This window comes from Balearica regulorum, chromosome 3 (assembly GCF_011004875.1).
Source record: "Balearica regulorum gibbericeps isolate bBalReg1 chromosome 3, bBalReg1.pri, whole genome shotgun sequence".
In the NCBI taxonomy this organism is placed as follows: Eukaryota; Metazoa; Chordata; class Aves; order Gruiformes; family Gruidae; genus Balearica; species Balearica regulorum.
The window spans coordinates 93,938,430-93,958,605 of record NC_046186.1 but is presented as its reverse complement, the minus strand read 5'-3'; the positions used below and the strand labels follow the sequence as shown (position 1 = coordinate 93,958,605).

Below are 20,176 nucleotides of genomic sequence, written 5' to 3'. Positions count from 1 at the left end.
TGGATTTCATCTCTTCTAATTAAGAAGGGAGCTTTCAAACTTATTCACCATTTCTATTGCTGTATTATATTTCTTTCATCCTAGTGACTCCACCTAATTCAATGGATTGAGTCCCCCAGTTTAAGCCTATTCACTCTTGCAGCAAGACAAAGAGGAGACAGAGAAACAAATGTTAACAGACTGTCAAATGTTGGAAAATACCACATGCATCTGTGACACATAGGGCCAAGATGACTGATAAAAATCTGGCCCCAGAAAATATGATTACATAGAAATCAATTTCACTGACTGAGAAAGAATAGACTTCCAGAGAAGCCAAAATAAGGGTGCTGGCACCAACTCTGATGAGGTCTGGATCCTACCCAGAATAGCTAGGTGATTCACCAAAGTTAGGCAGCGAGTCAGTCTTCAGAATCACGCACTGGTCTTCCATACCACACAGACAAGCACAGAGGATATACTTAATGAACCAGAAATCCAATCCACTCATCCTCTGCTCTAACTGGTAAACTATATTCCCTCCTACCTTATCCCCAAACCAAGAATATAGTCTGCAAGTCAGGATTCCCAAGTCCCTCTGCTATTCTCTTGAAGAATGACTAGAGAGTGCAGTAACGCATAGTTTCTTCTGCAAGTTGCATTGGAAAGGTAAGACTGGAGCACCATCTGTTACTCATCATGATCTCTGTCTAAGAGAACGTGTTCATAATTAAATTATAATTATGTTTGAAGTTAAAACAAGAGGGAAGGAAGAAGAGCTGCTTTTGGGCTGTTCAAAGGAACTGGGATAAGACAGATTTTTTTATTGGGTTTTTTTCAGGTTGGGCCCAGAGATGCCACTAAGAGATATTTACTCATTTGTAAGAAAAGGTAAAGTACCATCAATTTTCGCTTCTGTTGTTACAGAACACACCCAGAACCAAATTATGTTCAGGCAGGTTGGGCAGGCTATGGTTCGTGTTGATAAAGAAAAGACCCAGTAAACATTGCCCAGAAAGTGGCACTGCAGCCTGCCTCAGGAAAGCTGAACTCCATTTAAAACCACTTAAAAAAGAAACTCTCTACAAATTAAGACTTGTTAATGAGTAAAAAAAGATCAGAGGCAGAACTACATGCTGATTATGAGGGAACTTAGTTAAAGGAAATTGTACCCATCTGCACACTGTTGAAATGGCAACATGTTAATTTCCAGAATTACCAATATTCCTCCTTCACAAAAAACAGAATAGTGCCCAGGCTAAAGCCAGTTTCATAACCCAACAGTGCTGTCTGTGTATATTCCGCATCTTTGTCTTATGTATTAAGCACATAGAGCAAGCTCAAGGTTCCTTGTAGAAATAGTTTCAAGCAAAAGCAAGGTCTAAATGTCAGACTCGCATAATTGATCAAGAAGATAATCATCTTGAAACAGCTAAACTTCAATCTTGCATAAGAAATAGCCAGAGCAAAGCCAGTGGCAAAGCTCTAAAGCATATCAGTAGAACCAGATTTTGCCCAGCTTTGTTTGACTGCCAACTCTTTCCTTAGCCACCATGAACAGATCCAGTCCATTTTCCATCTAAATGTGAAATTCAATTGTGCTTCAGAGGAATAACCTTTATATAGTACACTGTTGTGGTGCTGACTGTCTATCAGCTGAACCCAGGACACACACATTAAATAAAGTCCTGCTTGAGATCCACCAAGAAATTTTTCCTACCTCCACACTTGATATCAGGTGTGGCCATTCTGCCTCCAGACTTGGCACTGACTGCTGTCAATACGTCAAGGGCAACCCTGCCTTTTACATTACAAACATTAAATGCCTTTGGTGTTACCAGGAAGCACGTCAGAAGTGACCGAGCAGTCAGCTGTGCACAAAGCTTCCATGAATATCTCTCAAACACACAATGCAGAAAGATAACAAGAAGGGCATGGACAAAAGCATTTTAGCAAAAGGTCCTTATTCAGAATGGAAAAATATCCCATTGAACAGAAGGACAAAAATCACCTGGAAACTAAATTTCAGGTTGCTAATACCAGAGCACCAAAAAAAAAAAAAAAAAAAAAAAAAAACCCCAAACCAGCCCAGTCTCAAAACAGTGCTACTAAAAACATCATTGTAACTGAAAGCCTCTTTAACAATGAAACTTTCCTAATGCTCCCTTTTGACTATTTAACTAGCCTTTCAATTTGAAGCGCTATGTCTTCATTTGGTGAATGGAGATGCTGTTCTTTTAAAACAAACCGTTGGGTTCTTGTTCAGGCTACATCAAGGCTATGTATCAAGAGCTAGGTGGTCAAAAAAAACCCCAAATACCCAACAACAAAACTCACAACAAAAAAACTGTCATTATATGGGGACTTCTTTAACTAAAAAGTATTTGTTTTCTGCTCAAACTACCCTTCTTCCTTATATCATTGCTTAAACCACCCATTGCATTACTTTTCAAAAGAGACTCCTCTTTCCCCAGCATTAGTGTTGCTGTATGCCAAAGAGCTTTCAGGTACGTTTTTTCTTCCTGGAAGTGCTGCACCATTGGAAAAGGATAATTTAGGTCATTTGCCTTGGCCTTCTGAATGAGTGGCAACTCTGAGCTGTGGACAAACAACTGAGCTGCATTTGCAAGCAAGCCTTACAGTACCATGTACAGTATGCTCAGTGTATCGCAAATGTATATATTTCCTAAGAAATTAAAGAAAACACAGGAGGAATGCTGAGCATCAGACCCTCAAAGTTTGAACCTGTTAAATGTATTCAATATCACATTTGTTGGCGGGGGGGGGGGGGGGGGGGGGTGGGGCAGGGCAGGCAGGGGAGGCAGAAGGTAATAGAAAAGAATTTTGACATTCTGTAAGATGAATCCAGCCATTTGTTTCCTTCTATTGCCTTTAAAAGCACATTTGGTTCTGGCTCTGCCTGTCCTGTATGAACCCTCTCCCCAGGATTCTGGAGGGAGAAAGTACAACTAATCCTGACCAAGGAACTCTAACAAGAATCACCAGCAGGACTCGGAGAGCAACCTTTGCTTGTCATGACCCTCTTGATCAGTTTCTGTGCAATAAGCAACGAGCCAAAAAGAGAGGGAAGGACTGTTTATTGATGTTTGATTAAGAGTCCCCAGGAAGCAACATTTGGGTGGGCAGCTGAACTTCAGCCTCCCAAGTCCTTGTGAGTACTGACCCAGCACCAACAGCTTAGAGATCCTCCTCCTCTTTAGTGTCCTGAGAATGCCCTCAGCGTCTATTGCCTGCACAGAGGGCTCAGAGAGCATTCTTTGTGCCCTCTGGACTGAGCCATGGGAGCTGCATGAAACTTGCACTTCCTCTATGGGAGAAAGAGTGCCTAGTAAGGTATTGTTTCCCGATTCTGTCACACATTTCCAGTGTGAGAACAGAAGTATAGGTATAGTACAATTAATGTCACTTCTCCTTCATCTTGGGAGACCACCACAAAATGCAATCAGAGCATAAGGATATACTCCGAGTCCAAAACCAGGAACATTTTCTACTAGGCTATTTTCTTATATAAGTAGGTCTGATCATTATCATTCATATTTTATAAATGAACAAAGAACCAATGAGCGACTACAAGGGCTTGTCATAAAACAGAAGAGTATGCTGGGCTCTGAAAAATGTACGAGGTGCAGGGCACCTCCAGCTAGCACCATTCAGTCTGTGCTGGCACTGACTAGAGACATACTTTACCTATAAGCCTAGACTCTTCCTGCTAGAGATCATTAGGATGGAAGAAAAAAGAAAGAGACTGGTTCTGCTTCCTTGCATACAAAGGCAATCTAAAATGTATTTACTTATGGTCATCAGAGCACCAGCACCTCATGCAATGAATGATAAAGATTGTGTAAACAGATCTGTTGGAGAAGAGAAATGACAGTTACTTTGAATTACTGATCAGTAAACAAGTCCCAAATATTCTTTTGCACCAGTCCCAGGCTTCTTCATTCCAGGAGCATGCTAGAGCTATCTTACTTAGTAAACTCCCAGCAGAGAGGAAATACAAGCAGTGCACAATGCAGCAAGCTGCCATATCTGTACGTGCGTGCTTCAACTGCAGAAGTAGCGAAGGGGGTCCAGAGGAAAAACTGCTTGGGTAGACCTATCCTAGCTACAGTCCTGCTGAATTTTAAAAATGTATTGCAACATCTTTTTTCCTGGAGTGTAGATGCTCTACTTAGGACTGGGTGAGGAATGTTTTTTCTCTGCCTTTGCAGAGAAAAAAAAGGGGGGGTGGGGGAAGGTGTTTTAATTTCTTTGTTAAACAAAAATAACTCAATGTACACAGAAAAATACAGACATCAACTTCAGAAGAGCTCAGAACCACCATATTCACCTTAAGGTGAAGTTCCACTGTTCTCAGACCATCTGCTCTACCTACCTACCATCTGCTCTAATCCTGGAGCCAGATCTTTTGTTTTGGCTCTCCCTCCTCTCTACTCTTTGTCGTCCTGCCCCAAAATTCCACCCTAAACCTCAGACAGTTTGACTGAGACTAGTACTTCCCTGCAAAAAGTCCTGATTTTGATACACTCTGTTAAATAAAAAGCTGTCTTACATGAGACATCCAACCTTAATCATATAATTTTAAGGTCAGTAGTGTGCTGATAAGTATAATATACAGTAGCATGCTGAATGGACTAGACATTTTTTTTCCTACTGAATTTAAGGGTGTTTGAGGAATCTTGTAAACGATGCCATTAAGCACTGCCCAGAGAGGGAAACTGCATGGGAACATATCAAGGTCACAGTAAACCTTACTCAGCTCTCTCTCCCCTCCATGCCCGCCCTCAACTGCAGCTTAGCGTGGGATCCTGACAGCAGGAGGTTCCCACTACAGGCCTTTGGCTTCATCTCTCCGTCAGTCCCCGGACTCTCAGCTCTTCTCAGGGACTCTCCAAACGCTCCGAAGAAGAAAGATCCCAGGCATTCATCTGGGGCTCTGGGAGCTGCTTGCCTCATTCCTTCTGAGGAAACAGCTGGAAAGTTGCCCTCAAAAACTCATTTGTGAGCTGCATTCCCTCCAAAAGTTTTATCAGCTGGCTCATTTCAAGCAGGTTTTTACAGAGGGATGGGAGAGCTGGACTGGATGAACGAACTGGATCAGCGCCTTTGCCTATCCCAGGCACCAGATCCTCAGACCCAAGTCATTCTTCACAAAGTCCCCAGTGAAAGCTTTTTACAGGTGCAAAAACACGCAGGCAGCTTTCTCCTTCTCCCAATCTCACCCTCCCGGCCCTAGAGTTACCAGAAAGTTACACATATTGTCTATCTAGTAAAATGCAAACAGACACCTTTTTCTGCTTCTGTCTGAGAACTGACTGGAAAGACTAAAAAGCTCTCAAGACGAAAGAATTTATCAAACCAAGGCACAATGACATTGATAGTGAAGAACATTGCAAAGAGAAGCACAATTTTAATTATCTTCCCTTCTTAGGGAAGAACAGAAGGAAGGTCAAGAATCCTCTCAGATCACAGGAGGACTGCAAGAAAGGGGAAGAACTATTAAAGACCACTGTTGGCACAAAATCAAATGGGCATGAACTGGCTACGAACAAATTTAGTTTGGAAATTAGAAGCAGATTTCTGAACATCAGAGGAGTGAGGTTCTTGAATGGCTTCCCAATAGGAAACAACAGGAGCAAATGCTGTTTAATTTTGAGACAGAGACTGATAAATTTTACAAAGGGAATCCTACAACATAATTTCCTGCAATTACAGAAACGCTGTACTCCATGACTCAGGAGGTCTCTTTCAGTGTTGCACATCTCATCCTCTGCTGAGCAAAGGCAGGATATATAAAGAAATAAAATTTATTTATCTATTGCACCAGAATATTACCAGGACAGCTAGTATAAGGGTTAGTCTGCTTGCTTTATTAAGCAAATTTATGGGGGGTTTTTGAATGGAATTTATCCACCTGTAGGACTTTAGTATTTCAGGTAAAAATTTGGATAAGGGAAGACTAAATCAGCAATAAAGTTCTATATATCTATGACCACCTGCAAAGAACAGTATGGAGGTGAACCTTCCCACCTATCATGCAATCATTAGACTAGACTGTGAGAAGTTATCTTCACAGATCTGCATCCAGGGGTTAAAGCTGTCAGAGGAACTGTAAAAAGGGGTAGATAAGTGAGAAAATTAAAACAGCAAATCATTCAGGAAGCATCAAGTTAAACAAAGATGGTTTATAGCTGTGAAATGTGTGGATGGGTATAGAAACAATTACCTGTCTTTTTCAGACTTGACTGAAATTTTACTGGAAAGAAGTCTCTGAAACCATTAAAAAGAGTCAGCAGGGAGAAATCTTTTCACATTCTATTTCTACATTGAAGAACCCAGGATAATACCACCCTATTCTACACACAGAAGAAAAAGCAAAACACACAAAGCTGAAAAAGCATGAAAAGCATAGTACTGTAACATAAGAAGTCATCTGTGAACTCTCCTGCAGCACATCAAACATGAGGTATTCATTCATTCCCACAAATGGAGTCAGTGTTGATCTATAAGCTGCAGCTCTGTATTACACATTTCAGTTTCATGCATTTAAGCCAGACAAACATTCCCAGGGGATTGAAAGAACCCGCTACAGTGAGTTGTGGTTCTATTTTGGATCATATCACAGCATAACAAATCACAGTTTCAGACACTGGTATAAGGGGCTCAATAAACCAAGTAGCATGATAACTTCATGTATATCCTTTCCACACACGCAGCCATGTGTAGAATCAAATCCACCTAAGGCTCTTCAAACTGCACAACTACAGAGCAATGATCATTCTCATACCTACATGTATCCACATACCATTATTCATCCAAATATATATTACATATATATTAATTACACATCATTTACTACATACTGTTACATAGCAGTAGCTATCTAACCCTGTCCACACACACCAAGACTGTTTACCAGACCTGATCTCTCGCATTTGAGGAAGTAGAAGAGAACATAAATTTTTAATGCAGAAAGTTCTTTTGGTGCTGCTGGTATGTTCCAGTGGTTTTCCAGCTGTGCTCCATACAAAGCGGTCCTCAGAAGCAGAGTCACTAGACCTATTTGGTAACCCACCAGCTAGTTCCCTGTGACTGCTGTCCCACAAGAACTTTTGAGTGCTGAGAATGATGCATTGGTCCCCTGCTAGTCTAGCACATTTTTAGAGTCAAAGTGGTTTGGAAATTAAGTAAATTTTTAGAAGGAAAAAAAACCTTACAACTTAAAGGTTTGATTAGAAAACCAGCCATGTTGCAAGTACCCTCTACTGGAACTCCAGTCCTGCTGATCTTCGCTCTGGTTCCCAAAGAAATAATGTTAAAACATGCAAGGGCATTAAAAATGTTTCTCTTAATAAAGTATCTTACAGCACCCTGCACAGATTAGCAAATTTTTCTGAAATACAGAAAGAGTCCTGTTAATAGCTGAGTAAAGATGAGAGACAAGACTCAAGAGAGTTCAAATATTGCTGAGGTACGAAATGCTATATTTTCCCAAAGAATTTTGCACATTAGATGCCTGACTATTAATGTCATTTGGTTCTCAGGCTGAGAAACTGAAAATGTAAGTCTGAGCTATTTTGACTATCTGGGCCTTGGAACATGAAGGAAGTCAGAGTAACAAGCAACGACCATAAGTCTCTAAACCCTGACAGTCACACTTTCTTGTTCTCTCTCTATTGTGCTCAAAGTCAAAGCTCTGCAGTAGTTCCCTTCTTTCCAGCTAGTTAAGGTGTCTTGAAAAGATAATTAAAACAGAGAAAAAATAACTTGACTGAAGTACATTTTCATTTTTCCATTTTTACTTCACCTACAAGTCAGCCACCTTAAGCATGATGCTAGACGGTTGGCAAAAGCACAACATTATTGATTAAAACCTAACATCACTAGAACTCATTATTTGTTCTTGGATATTTTCTTAAAAAAAAAGAAAAAGAGGTTGTTCAATATAAATAAGTCCCTGAAGGGCTTCCAACCCAAACGCTGTACAGTATTAGACGATGAAGGAACTGTTAGCAAAGTGAACAAGAAACAGGAAGTTGGAACTACCTGGCCAAGTTTCACTCTATAACCTGAGTAATGCATAATTAAAAAATAACCCACACAAAGAGTGCAAAACACTTTCCAGTACAAATATATACTTTTATGACCAAGTGTTCTATAGACAGAAATAAAATATTTTTTTCCTGGAGAATATGATTAAAAGACAGTTATTTTTTAAATCTGAGGAAAAAGGGAAGAAGACATGTATACAAACATGAAAATATAAAGTTTGCATAATATTTAAAAACACTATCTCTTTTCTTAAATACAACATCCTACCCAAAAATTTAGCCTGTGCTAAAGTTATCACACATCCTTGCAAGTACTACCACAACCTCTGTGCCACGGTCATACACAGTCCCTCTGTCCTGCCTTCCAGTCTGAAGGGAAGTGTCTGCAGTTCACAGTCTTTGACTTCTAGATGAGTTTAATGCAAAAGCTCATGTGCAACTTTCCAAAGGGCCTCTAAACCAAGCAAAGAATGCAGAGCCGAAAAACACAGGGCTTGTGTAATGCAAGTGAAAAACTCATTGGGCAGTTGAACAATTCAGAAGGCTGGCAATGGAATACAGTGTGTCCTTCCACCAGGTCACTAGTCTGAATCCATTCTGGATAATGAACAAAAACCATTCCCATTTGGTGGTTGCTCATGTGAAATGAATTGATCAAGGCTGTCCTGATAAGCGAGCAAGTTTGCCACAGTGTTGTCACTTGAAACAAAAAGATCACAAGGACTTCTGTTGGCATAACCTAAACAAAATTACAGAAGAAGCCATCCCAAATCTAACTAGTCAGCACTTTGTTGGCAATCTGACAATGCTGGCCAAAAAAAAATATAAAAATGAAGTTGAATAGAAAGATGCTGAACCATCTGATGGACTGACATGCACAGCTAGAGAGCAGCACTGGGGAAGCTGACTCAGCCACGGTCCAAGGCATCACTTGTTCTGTGGCTGAACCAAGGGGACTGCAGTCTTCCAGGGCTGTCAGTTTAACAGCTTTCACCCAAACTAAATTAATTTTGCCTTCTTAACGTGAAAACAAAAGAAATCCAACTGATCGGTGAATCTGCCCAAGATTTTTGGAAGATAATAATCCTTCAGTTTACTGGGATATGTGCTTAACAGATAGATGCAGGCACCAGGAGGTAGTTCGGCCCCAGCTGCCAGTGCACATTTCTATTCAAGTAAACCCAGCTTCCTGCCTTTTAGCACGCACAAATTTGGCACATTTAATCAAGTTGCTGTTCATTTTACTGAAGTATCAAATTGCCAGAAAAATGTTGTTTGGCTACCAGAAGATAAAATTGAGCCTTTAGAATGTTTTCTTCAAAAAGACAACAAAAAATTACCATTTTGATGCAAACACTGAAGCTTTTACTTTATTTTGGATCTGTTTCAGCTGTAGTAAGATGTATTTAAAAAAAAAAAAAAAAAAAACAACCAAAACCAACACCCACACCCCCAAAAAAATCCCAAAATCTTCCGTCCATCACCTGCACCGTTGAGCCCTGTACCTGACCATGTATGATAATGCCCAGCCTGCTGTCAAAGGCACAAGCTGTCAACACAAGAGTGAAGCATTAGTGTAGGCATGCACATACACGCGCATGCACACACATAGTATTTATGAAACTGCCGCTGTAAGGGATTTGGGGTTTATTTTTTTAATTAAATTAAAATGATAACACAAGAGCTTTTCATCTGGCATGAGCTTGGGTTTCATCAGCTGCTGGAAAAGATTCTCTTGGAGAAATGAAATCACAGTGTTTCTCCATGTACTTTCTGTGGATTTGAAAATAAACAGAGCTATATGATCATGCCAGTTAACAGACAGATGTAGGTGAAGTTATAGGTCTTGATACATCTAGAACGAGGCTGTAGAGCTAGACACACAATCTGGCTAACACATCCTATTGGCTAAAGGACAAAATGCCCAGTTTAAAAAAACAAACAAACAAACCCAAAACCACGAAGCACAAATGTAAAGAACTGGGAAGGGCAGTTGTAAAGGGTGCCCTTAACCTACCTGCTGCACCTGGAATTCACGTTATACATCACGTGGCATAAAACATCGTTATTTGATGTTCTTTCTGCTCATGCACATTTCTCACCCTGTCAAGTTTCTCAAACAGAACAATGCGTGAGAGCAGGAAACTAAAAATGATGCAGACAAAGATTTCAGAACCATTTTTGCTCTATGTTCCACTCAAAGGCAGCAGTTGCACTGTGAATCAGTTACCCACCCCCCTCCAAAAAAGGACAATTTGACAAGATGGTAAGCAACAGCCCTGAGTATAAAACTTTTCCTTTCCAATGAAAGCACTGAGAAGTGCAGCCCATACTAAATAACAGCCCTGCCAGCTGCCACTTTGCCTTTTTTCTCATATGAAACCTTCACAATCTACAGTCTCTTGAACTCATCTGATAACAAAAAAGGAAGGGAGGCTCAGCAGGGCCTTTTTTGGTCCTTAGGAATCTAGAAATTCCTACCTCTTTTCCCCATTTCATGCTCCAAAACACATTAACTTGATATATACTTTTTTCTAAGTGCTCAGAAGATTATTTCACAGGTTTCAGGGTGTAGCAAAGAGAACAAAAGGGATTTCGCCATTGCTTTGATTTACTGGCTGGCAAGGTCAGTGCAGTATTTAAATGCAATTATTTAATGATATATTAGGTCACTACCATGTTTTTGTAAGTATAATTAAACTGGTAGAGTGCCTAAAAGTTTTTTAAAGACTTCTTGTTCATTATTTTTTACGTTTAAGAAATAACACTCTCAATAATGTATTAAGATTAGAGAGATTGAACTTTTCCAAGGATTCTGATTAACCTCGTTAAGAAAAGAGAACTTTGAAACTACAGATAAGACAAAGGAACAGCTCAGTCATCAACTAGGTCAGCCACAAGATGACAGCTGTACATATGTGAAGATGGAAATAAATTAATGCCTTGGAAGATGCTCATGCACATGAGCATTGGCAGATCTGACAGTCTGTCTGGAAGAGTCGGGACTAGCTGCATACAGGTATCTACTCCATGGAAATTATTCTCTGGCGAACACATTCGTGCAATAATTCCTTTCCACCTCCACCTTCAGAGCCATTAAACCTTATTTACTTTCCTTCACCTTCTCTGCAAGTCAACATTTTTTCATGTTGCACAGGACAACAACTTGAGACGTCTCCACTTATACTGATAAACATGTTCCTTGTGTGATGGAAAATGTGACTTTCCAAATGATTACAAAAGTAGGAACAGGAAGATAAATCAGACATGAAACTACATCTACCACTGTTCAGTGTAAAAAAATGTTTATGAAATCTGTTATCAAAGAACAAGGCAGGTTACTATGCTATCAGCACAGTGAGTCTTTGATATGAAACTGAGGTTTTAAGTTGGGATCTTGTTTCTGTTACATAAACCAAAAAGAGGCTTTACCTACAACAGAGAATAAGGCCAAGCTGATCTCAGCTATGTGAGCATCACAAGCCTTCATAACCTGTGGTAACGTCCTGCACTACATGAAGCCAGAAACATTCTTAAAGGATTTTGCAGTAGGCTTCATTAAGTAGACTATGATAAGATGCTCAAAGATGAATTAACAGCAAGAACCTGAAGCTCTGCAAAACAATGACCAAACCTAATATTAGAAACCAAACTGTCAGTAATTTGTTGAGTAGCAATGAGTCTTGCTATGATTAGACTCACTCAGCAGAGTTACTGTCAGTGTAAGCAAGTAGTAGACAAGCACTCCAATGACAGGCACAGAATTTATAGCACTGCCAACATCTTAAGTATCTACTGGCAGGTAAAAAGAGTGGTCTCTAATGAAAAAAGCTATTGAAGGAAGCTCCATTTCTTTAATTTGGCATAAATATAAGTGGAGAATTTCTTCACATTTTAAATATCACATGCATATTTTATATTAAGTTAATGCTTTGAAGACTTTGCAGAAGTTAACTGTATGACCTCAGCATCAGCCACGGACAGAGTTACAGTGTGCACTCTCAGGTACAAAGTAACTCAAAGAAAAATACTCGGGAGCAAAATAAAACATATACTATAGTGAATTTCCAAACAACACAATAAAAATAGGATCAGGCATATCAAACTGTCTCTTCCATTTGTGAAGCAAAGATTTTAATTTGAAATATACGCAAGTAGGAGAACTGAACTGAAATCACTTCAACCACCATATTAAACATGTCATGCAGACAAATGAAATAGATGGGGAGATGCAACCAATAAGAGCTTAGCTGAACATCAGTGACAGTGGAGGAGACATGCTTTCAGTGAATAAATTAACCTCCTACCAGGAGAAGCATCTGCTAGGGCCAAATGTGTCTTGGGATGTCTGATAGCTCTATCATTCTCAATGAGCTTGCTCCTCTGCCCAGGGATCCAGCACGTCCTGCACAACACAAGTGGGACAGCTGAGTAATCCCATCAAGCAGTCTGCTTGAAGGAAAGTGAAAGAAATTGCTCAATAAGTTACTGAAGCAGCCATCAGACGTCTGACTAGTGCCTACTAGTTCAGAGATGAACTGGAGGGAAATCTTTCCTCTGATACAGTAAATTATTTCAAAGAGCCATTCATACCTGGAGGTCTAATAAACCATAAAGAGTATAAAGAAACGGCTATTTTTTTTCCTGAAAAACTACTAATATCCCAAGGATGCACTGCCTCACAATAGCTGATTAACTGTCTCTTGCAGGTAAGAAAGTCAATTTCTGCTCACATACTCCACTGATTCAGCAGAGATAGTAGCAGTCTAAACTTTTCAATGAGGTATAATAACTGGGAGTCTGAATGACTGTGTTCCATATGGTCATTCATTTCTTTTAATCTGCTTTGCCCAGCATGTCTCACATTAAGGACTCAAAACCTGCAAACCTTTCCACTCCACTGCAAGTGGTTTGTAAGTAACAGGAATAAAGCCAGACAGAAACATTTTGTTGCCCAAGGCACAACCAAGGCCCCAGGTCACAACAGAAACTTCAAGTTCTAGTGGAGGTTGTATCAGATGGCAACTTGACAGTTCTGATCCTTCTCTACTCACAATAGAACTGCACTAGTTAATACCTTCGTTCCTTTTAAAGCCTTTGATTCAAGGAAACCCAAATTCCTATTCCACAAAGCAGCAGAATATTATTATACACAGTAGGGTACACATAAGCAAGCATACATACACAGAGGTAAGGACAGTCTGTCACTGTATTCCCTAACTCTTCATTATATATGGGTAGAACATGGCACAATTATCAGCTTCTTGTACCAGTAGCAGTATTGGGATTTCTATGAAGAAAGCTGTACTCCTGCCTGAACATGTCGCTCCCCCTTTACCCAAACTACTTGACAATATGTGGTTCAGTCATCAGGATTTACAGGTCTTATTATTCAGCTTATAGATCTCCAACCTCTGCTACACATGTGTGCTGACTACAAAGGATACGTTCCCATATCAGATGTCTAACTCCAGCCTGCAACTTGATCAACACTGAGTAAGAGTTTTTCCTCATCTCCTACTGAAGTTTCTGTCAAGAGATTCCAAGCTTTCCCTCCCCTTCTTTATCCAGGATGACCCCCCACAACACATTCCAAAAAAGATAACAGGATCATAACCAGGCTCTAATTTCTAGAACTGATCAACAGAATTTATATTTCTCTTTATAATTCAGATCATAACTTAAAAAAACAAACAAAACTACCTCCACAATTTAAGGGAACAAAAATTAAAAATATTGACTGCTCTAACTGGATGCTATATACTGTAGCTTTCTGCACGTGTGAAAAATTTCTGGTTTAATTGTTTAAAACATCTTATCTCTACCCCATTTTTCGCTTGAATTTTTACAAACTCCCTGTTTCAGGGATGGTTACGCCAGATGCAGCAACATCGCCCTCTGTCCGATGCAGAGAAAATGGCATTTAATGCCTCTGCTCTTCCAAAGCTGCCAATGTAGTTAACTTTAAACAAACACATACAACATTTGGTCGGCAATACTTTAACATCCAGATTTCCACTCATAACACAGTTTTAAAAAGGTTCTTATTCCTGCTGCACACATCCCAGGGCGTTTTAAAACTTTTTAACACGAGATTTGTTTTTACGCTGGAAAAGTAAATGACAAGTCACTTCAAGCTTCTTGAAATCTCCCTCTTTAAACATGTCCACGAGAAAAGCCAATTACAACTCTTACCAGCTTTCTTTCCCCCCACATACAAAAGCACTTGCTGATTTCCTTTTCCCTACTCCTGCAGCAAATCGTCAATGTGGAAAGAGGATTTCAAAATAGGAGCACAAACACTGACAAATCCTCAAAGTTTTTTTATACTTTTATTTCGCCTCCATGTTTTGCCAGCTGCTCGGCTTAGAAGACAATAAAAAACCAGCTGCAAGAAACATTACAAATTAAAAGACTAGAAAACTGCAGCCCAAGGAGGAGGATGTGACTTTAGCTTTACTTACCAATTTTATCCAGCTGTGTATTTTCCGACTTGCTTTTTACAGCAGCTGAGCTCAGTGCTCAGGAACGTCCACCCCGTGTCAGGGAGCCAGGCAGAGCACTGATCCCCACGCTGGATGATGCTGAGCAAGTGGAGCTGGGGCGGTGGTGGTGGAGGAGGCTGCGGCTGCTGCTGCGGCTGCTGCGCTCGCTCGGACCCAGATGAGGAACTGCTTCCCATTCCCCAGCCCCGCTCCAGCGCTGCAAGCTTCGGGAGGCAGGGCCGGCCCCTGCTACCGTGCTGCACTTTCTTAAAGGGACAAGCCCCGGCCTGGCAGGAGCGCACTCGAACCGGGAGCTACCGGGGCTTCCCGGGGTGGCGGCTGGAGCCGGGGCGGCGGGAGAGGTGGGCTCACCGTCTCCGACCCGGGCGATAACCATCGCAGTACGCGGCGGTTTCCTACGTGCCTTGGGAACAAGAGCAACGCTCTTCTACACGGCTCTTCGTCCAAGGCTTTCAGGTGTTGCGGGGTTTTTCTTATTTTTGCTTCCTTCACACCCTCCGCAACGTAGGTGGGAATGACTACACGGCGGAGGAGGAGGAGGAGGAGGCAAGGGCGGCAGAGGCCACCCGTGGCAGGGACCCCAGTGGGGTGCAGTGCCTCTGCTTCAGCCCCCTGCTCTGTTCTGTACACTGCGGTGCGCTGTCCCCAGCGGCATTAGGATTAGGGATACTCCCTGGCAGCTCCGATCTTTTTGACCTTAAGATATTTTATTCCCTATAAGGGAGAGGATAGACTTAATTAAATAAAATGCCCCCATTTTCCAGTTTTTCCTCTTCAGTCATTCTCCAGATAGCCTTAATCACGTGTAAACCACTGCTTCTAGCATGCTTTCTGAATTCACTTTCAATTCTGTGTGATATTAATAGCTAGATTAATATGGGGAGTTGTCTGCCTTGCGTGCGTTGCTGTCTGCACTAGAAGAAATTGCATCCTCTGTTAAACAGTAACGCTGAAATTCAGAGATAGTAATGCCATCTGCAAAATATCTCTTTTTTTTTTAACTCACAGAAATATATGGTTTGCTCTCTGTACGTTTAAGTCATTTGTTTTCATTACAATAACTGTACTCTCATGATGACAACACCAATCAACACATATCACAAGGCAAAGTCATATGTATATAAATACGTATATATCTAATGGCACAACCAGAGAAAGCAAGTTACAGAGGAAAAATATCACCTTGAAACTGGCAGGCCAAACCAAACAAGCTGAGACCAAGTCACCACTGTGCTGTCCTGCCTGCTTTCACATGTACCACTGCACAATAGGCACAGAGCTGGTACAAACCGCTAGCAAGCCAATGTGACTTCTTTCTGTCTCTTTGGTCCTACGGTAAGAAGATGTGGGTACAACCCAAAGGGTGAATCCAGCCTTTTTAATGCTAATAGTCCTTCACAAACTGGCTCAGTAGGTATCCGCTAACTACTGGCATGTACATCTTCTACCCTGTAAGCAAAGTAGCCATTTAGCCACACTACTAAATTATAATCTTCAGCATTATTAACCTTGTATTAAACCACGGAGACCCATCAGCGTTCCTCTCACATGAGCTGTACTATGCTCCTGCCTTTCTCAGCATAAAGCCTGGGAAAGTTTTATATGATTTACATATGCAAACTACATGCCATGCATGGTAGAAGAGATTTTATAATGCCATCAGTCCTCCCTTTTGTTCACATGTTTCCATTGGTCTATTGATCTTCACTTTGCACTCACATCTCTGCCTACTACTTTTTTTATCTCATCCTCCAAGCCCCTGCCCCTTTACTCCCTGTTTCCCCCTTCCACATGCCAGGTACTTTTGCAGCTGATCTCTACCTTGCAAGCTCCACCTAACTGTCTTAGTTCCCTCTTCTCCCCTCTATCCTCTCAGTTTCTCCTTGGACGAGGAAAGAAGAGCTGAAAGGAGAGGTGGGAATGATTAACTGATTCCTTCTCTGGCTTTCCCCCGCCCTCTCCTTCCTGCAGCCAAGGTTCTGGAGCCAGAGACCTGTATCCAGCCTAGAAACTAACCTGCAGCAGGCCAAGGGACAAGGGTTACGTAGGCTTGCATTACCACCACCACCTCCCTTCTCACCTTAGCACACTGTACCATTTATTATGATACAGTGTAACCAAGATAAATGGCCCTTGTCTTGTTCATTAGTTAAAAGTTAACAAAACACTTTAAGACAAGGCTGGTCATCCATTTGATGCCTCAGCTAAGGTTATTTTGATACATTCAAAACAGGCAGAGCCTGTCTACAAGACAACAGGGTAAGGTGCTGCCGTGAATAGGGATTTGAATGGCAAAAACACCAATGATGGAGAGAATCTGGCGCTTGGGGAAAGCTAAAGCAATGCTCCATTGCTCTACACACACAAAACAAGAACATGCAAAACTCCAGAAAATGCCCATCAGGAAAACAGGCTTGTGCCACTGGACCAGAACAACCTAAGATAAAGAATGTTAAGATCAAAAAAGAATATCTGCTGTTCCTTACATATGTTGCTCCTTATAGCCCTCATAATCCCATGTGAAAGCTGCCCCCCCCCTCACCACAGCATCTGGATGTTCCATTGACAGAGCATTGTCTAACGGTTACAGCATAACTCCTGGTTTCTATTACCAGCTGTAGGAGAAATGTGTGGTATATTAAATAAAATAAAGGACAGAGGATTTGATTTCTGCTGCATGCTTCTATATGTAGTCAGCAGTAAATAAAACTAAATAAATCACTGATTCTTTCTGTGACTCTGTTTCCCCAATAACAAAAATGTACATTAAACTCTGGTGTTATGTAATTTAATACTTGTCTTAGTAACAGCCTGGAATGAAAGATGCCAGAGAAGCCAGCTTTTTATTATTAAATACTGAACTGCAGATACCTCAGTGAAAACCGAAAAGTGTTGCAGTTTGCAAAAATGTTTGAGTCTGCAGAGCAATCCCCTTGCACAAGAGGTGACATTTAATAGGAGTTATTTTGGTGTCTTAGCTTATAGGGGACAGCAAAACCAGAAGTCATCCCAAAGTAACCAAGAAAGAAAACATGTATATTTCTCTTTCTGAACAGTGTATCACATAAGGTTTACATCCCAAGACAGCACAAGCATACTTACAAAGGCAGCTCCTTTTGAATTTAGGAGTAAGACCATTAAGAAATCACCTGCCTATTTCTATAAGCTCTTTTAGGCTCTGATGATCAAGGTCAAAGCCAAAAAGCTATAGTATTATCTATGTATAAGGGCCTTTAGTAGTAATGAGTGAAAAGACAAGGGGAAAAGGACATAGAAAAACAAATAGATTATTTGCTGCTCAAAAACAGATTCCTTACAGAACGCAGAAGCAAAAGCTTCTGTGAGATATTGCTCCACCTCTGGAGATACTGTTTGTTAGATCCCTTCTCAAAACAAAAGGACACGGGTATATTAATCTAACAACAAAAGTGCCCATTGTGCAAGGATACCCAGTGCCAGGCTGCCTGCTCCATCTGACAATGAGATGAAACACCATGGCTCTGTGAGCTCGGCTGCATGCTTTGCCTGACACCACCACTCAGTGCAGCTATGGGGTCAAAGACTTCTGCTCAGTCACCACAGGCTACAGAACTAGCAAGACTTTCATAGCCTCCCTACAGAGATTCTTCCTGCATGTCTCCCAGTCTCCAAAATACCACACAATGTTTTAAGCATCTCTTGTGTATGACATGCAGAGCAGTATTACTACTACACACTGACATCGGATGTGATGTGGTGATGGAACCATCACTATCCTTACTTATCAAAGAGCCACAAGAAATTCTGTACCCTGTCTGTGAGGGGCTGAAATAAGGCATATATATAGTCAATACAGTATACACATGCATATATGTTCTTTTAGTTATATTTCTTCTAAAATCCTTCTAAAATTATTTTTATCTTTGGGCTCAATACACATCATCATCATATCTAAGGGCTGGATTCCACTCCCACTGACTTCCTGATGAATAAGGATGGAACTATGCTCCAATTCAGGAATATGTAAGTTTCAGATTAAAGCTTTTCAAACCTAACCCACATCTTTAATGTGATAATACAGCAGTTTGAGAACTTGCTTTGAACTTAAAAAAGGTAGGGATATGGAAAATGCTCAGCTGAAATAATGTTAATTATTAATTAAAAATTAAAACTATTAATGCCACAAGACAGTTTTCCACTTGATGAATCATAATGCCTATACATACCTGTGTGTGCGTGTATGCATTTGCACATGTGCATGCAAGCAAATATTTGAATGAAACTGTGACAGAACTTAGGGCTATTAAGGTTAGCTTGCATCTGATGTATTGTTGGTGTACTTCATTTTCTGTAGCATTCCTGACACCATGGAAAAATATGTTTTAGTTAGCTGCCACTACAAACTCAGCACAAACATTTATTTTTGGTAGTTTTATTTTCTCAGTTGAAAAAAAAAAATGGTTTAAAGTAAATAAATGAGTTCCTAGAACCTAAGCCTTATCAGATCTGTAGGAGTTGTGCAGTCAATGGAAGTTATGGCCTTCAACATAATGTTCCTTGGCAATGCCTTAAATCAGTATACTAGCTATCAAACTACTTCTACCAATTGTTCTTAAACAAAAAGATTTGTTTTCCATATTAAAAAATGGTCCACACCACAGAATTTAGGTCAGCTACAACTACATTCAACTCTGTATCCATCATAATAAGATGTAAGATGCTGGTTTGGACCTTCCTGGAGATGGTACATTTCAATTTCACCCTTTTCCCTGTGTTTTTCCTGTTCACAGCTGCTTCTCTTTCATTGGCTTCTCAAGCTCATTAAAACCCTCTCTCCTGTATAGGTTAATATTTAGTGAGTGGTCTGCACAAGTTGTTCGCTGACAAGGGAACATGAAAACCCAAAAGAAAAGCCATCAGTATTTGTTGCAACTCAGATAACAGATACGGAAAGAGGAAAAAGACATTTACTCCTCAGAAAGCAGAAAAGGGTTATGAGCTCTTAGAAAGCAAAAGTCAGAGATTACTCCAACTGAAGGAAAAAAGAAGAAAGAAAGTGGAAATTTTACAGGAATTGTCTCATTTCTCCCTTTAGTGTTGCTTGATATTTCTCAAACATTTTGAAAGTGTAACTCTATTTTCAGATAAGACCCCTACTCAGATCCCTGAAGGCAAGTGAGACAGAATCAGCCAGAATTAGATTAACGTTCCTGCCATGAAAATATTGATCATTTGCCAGCAATTAAAGGTAGTTAGAAGTCCGTGATTACTGTAAACATTTGTAGCCAGCAACTTCACCCTGACTTCATTTGTCATCCTTGAAGAAACTTGGGTTGTACTCGCACCTAACAACCTTTTCAAGCTATTCATGATATTTTCTCAAGGATAACAGACCAGAGTTCTAGAAAAAAACCCAATTCAGCTGAACTTAGATCCTTTTGGTTTCTTTCTGCTTTTCAGTTAGCAATATAGAGGGCACTGATTTGCAAAATGGCATCCTCCTCTGCTTTCCCCATCATTTTTGAATGTTTCCTTCTATTTGGTACACATCTTCTCATCTTCCAGAGAAATTTAAAAAAAAAAAAAAAAATCTATATTCAGTAAATGGTCACCTTACAGGAAAGTGCAGTATGCAGACAG

General features: G+C 40.5%; 1 protein-coding gene across 5 annotated transcripts in view; it reads right to left on the bottom strand.

Moving 5' to 3' along the window:
- DAAM2 (dishevelled associated activator of morphogenesis 2) overlaps window positions 1–20,176 on the bottom strand; it is a 205,642-nt gene that overhangs the window by 161,874 nt on the left and 23,592 nt on the right. The window contains exon 1 of one of the 5 annotated variants that reach the window (XM_075749017.1): window positions 14,516–14,785. The exons of 1 other annotated variant lie outside the window; for it this stretch is intronic. The gene's annotated coding sequence lies outside the window, so the exon portion shown is untranslated. Of the gene's footprint in view, window positions 1–12,358; window positions 12,381–14,515; window positions 14,786–20,176 lie in introns of those variants that run through there. 3 more of the 5 variants (XM_075749019.1, XM_075749018.1, XM_075749016.1) reach the window with 3 other exon arrangements.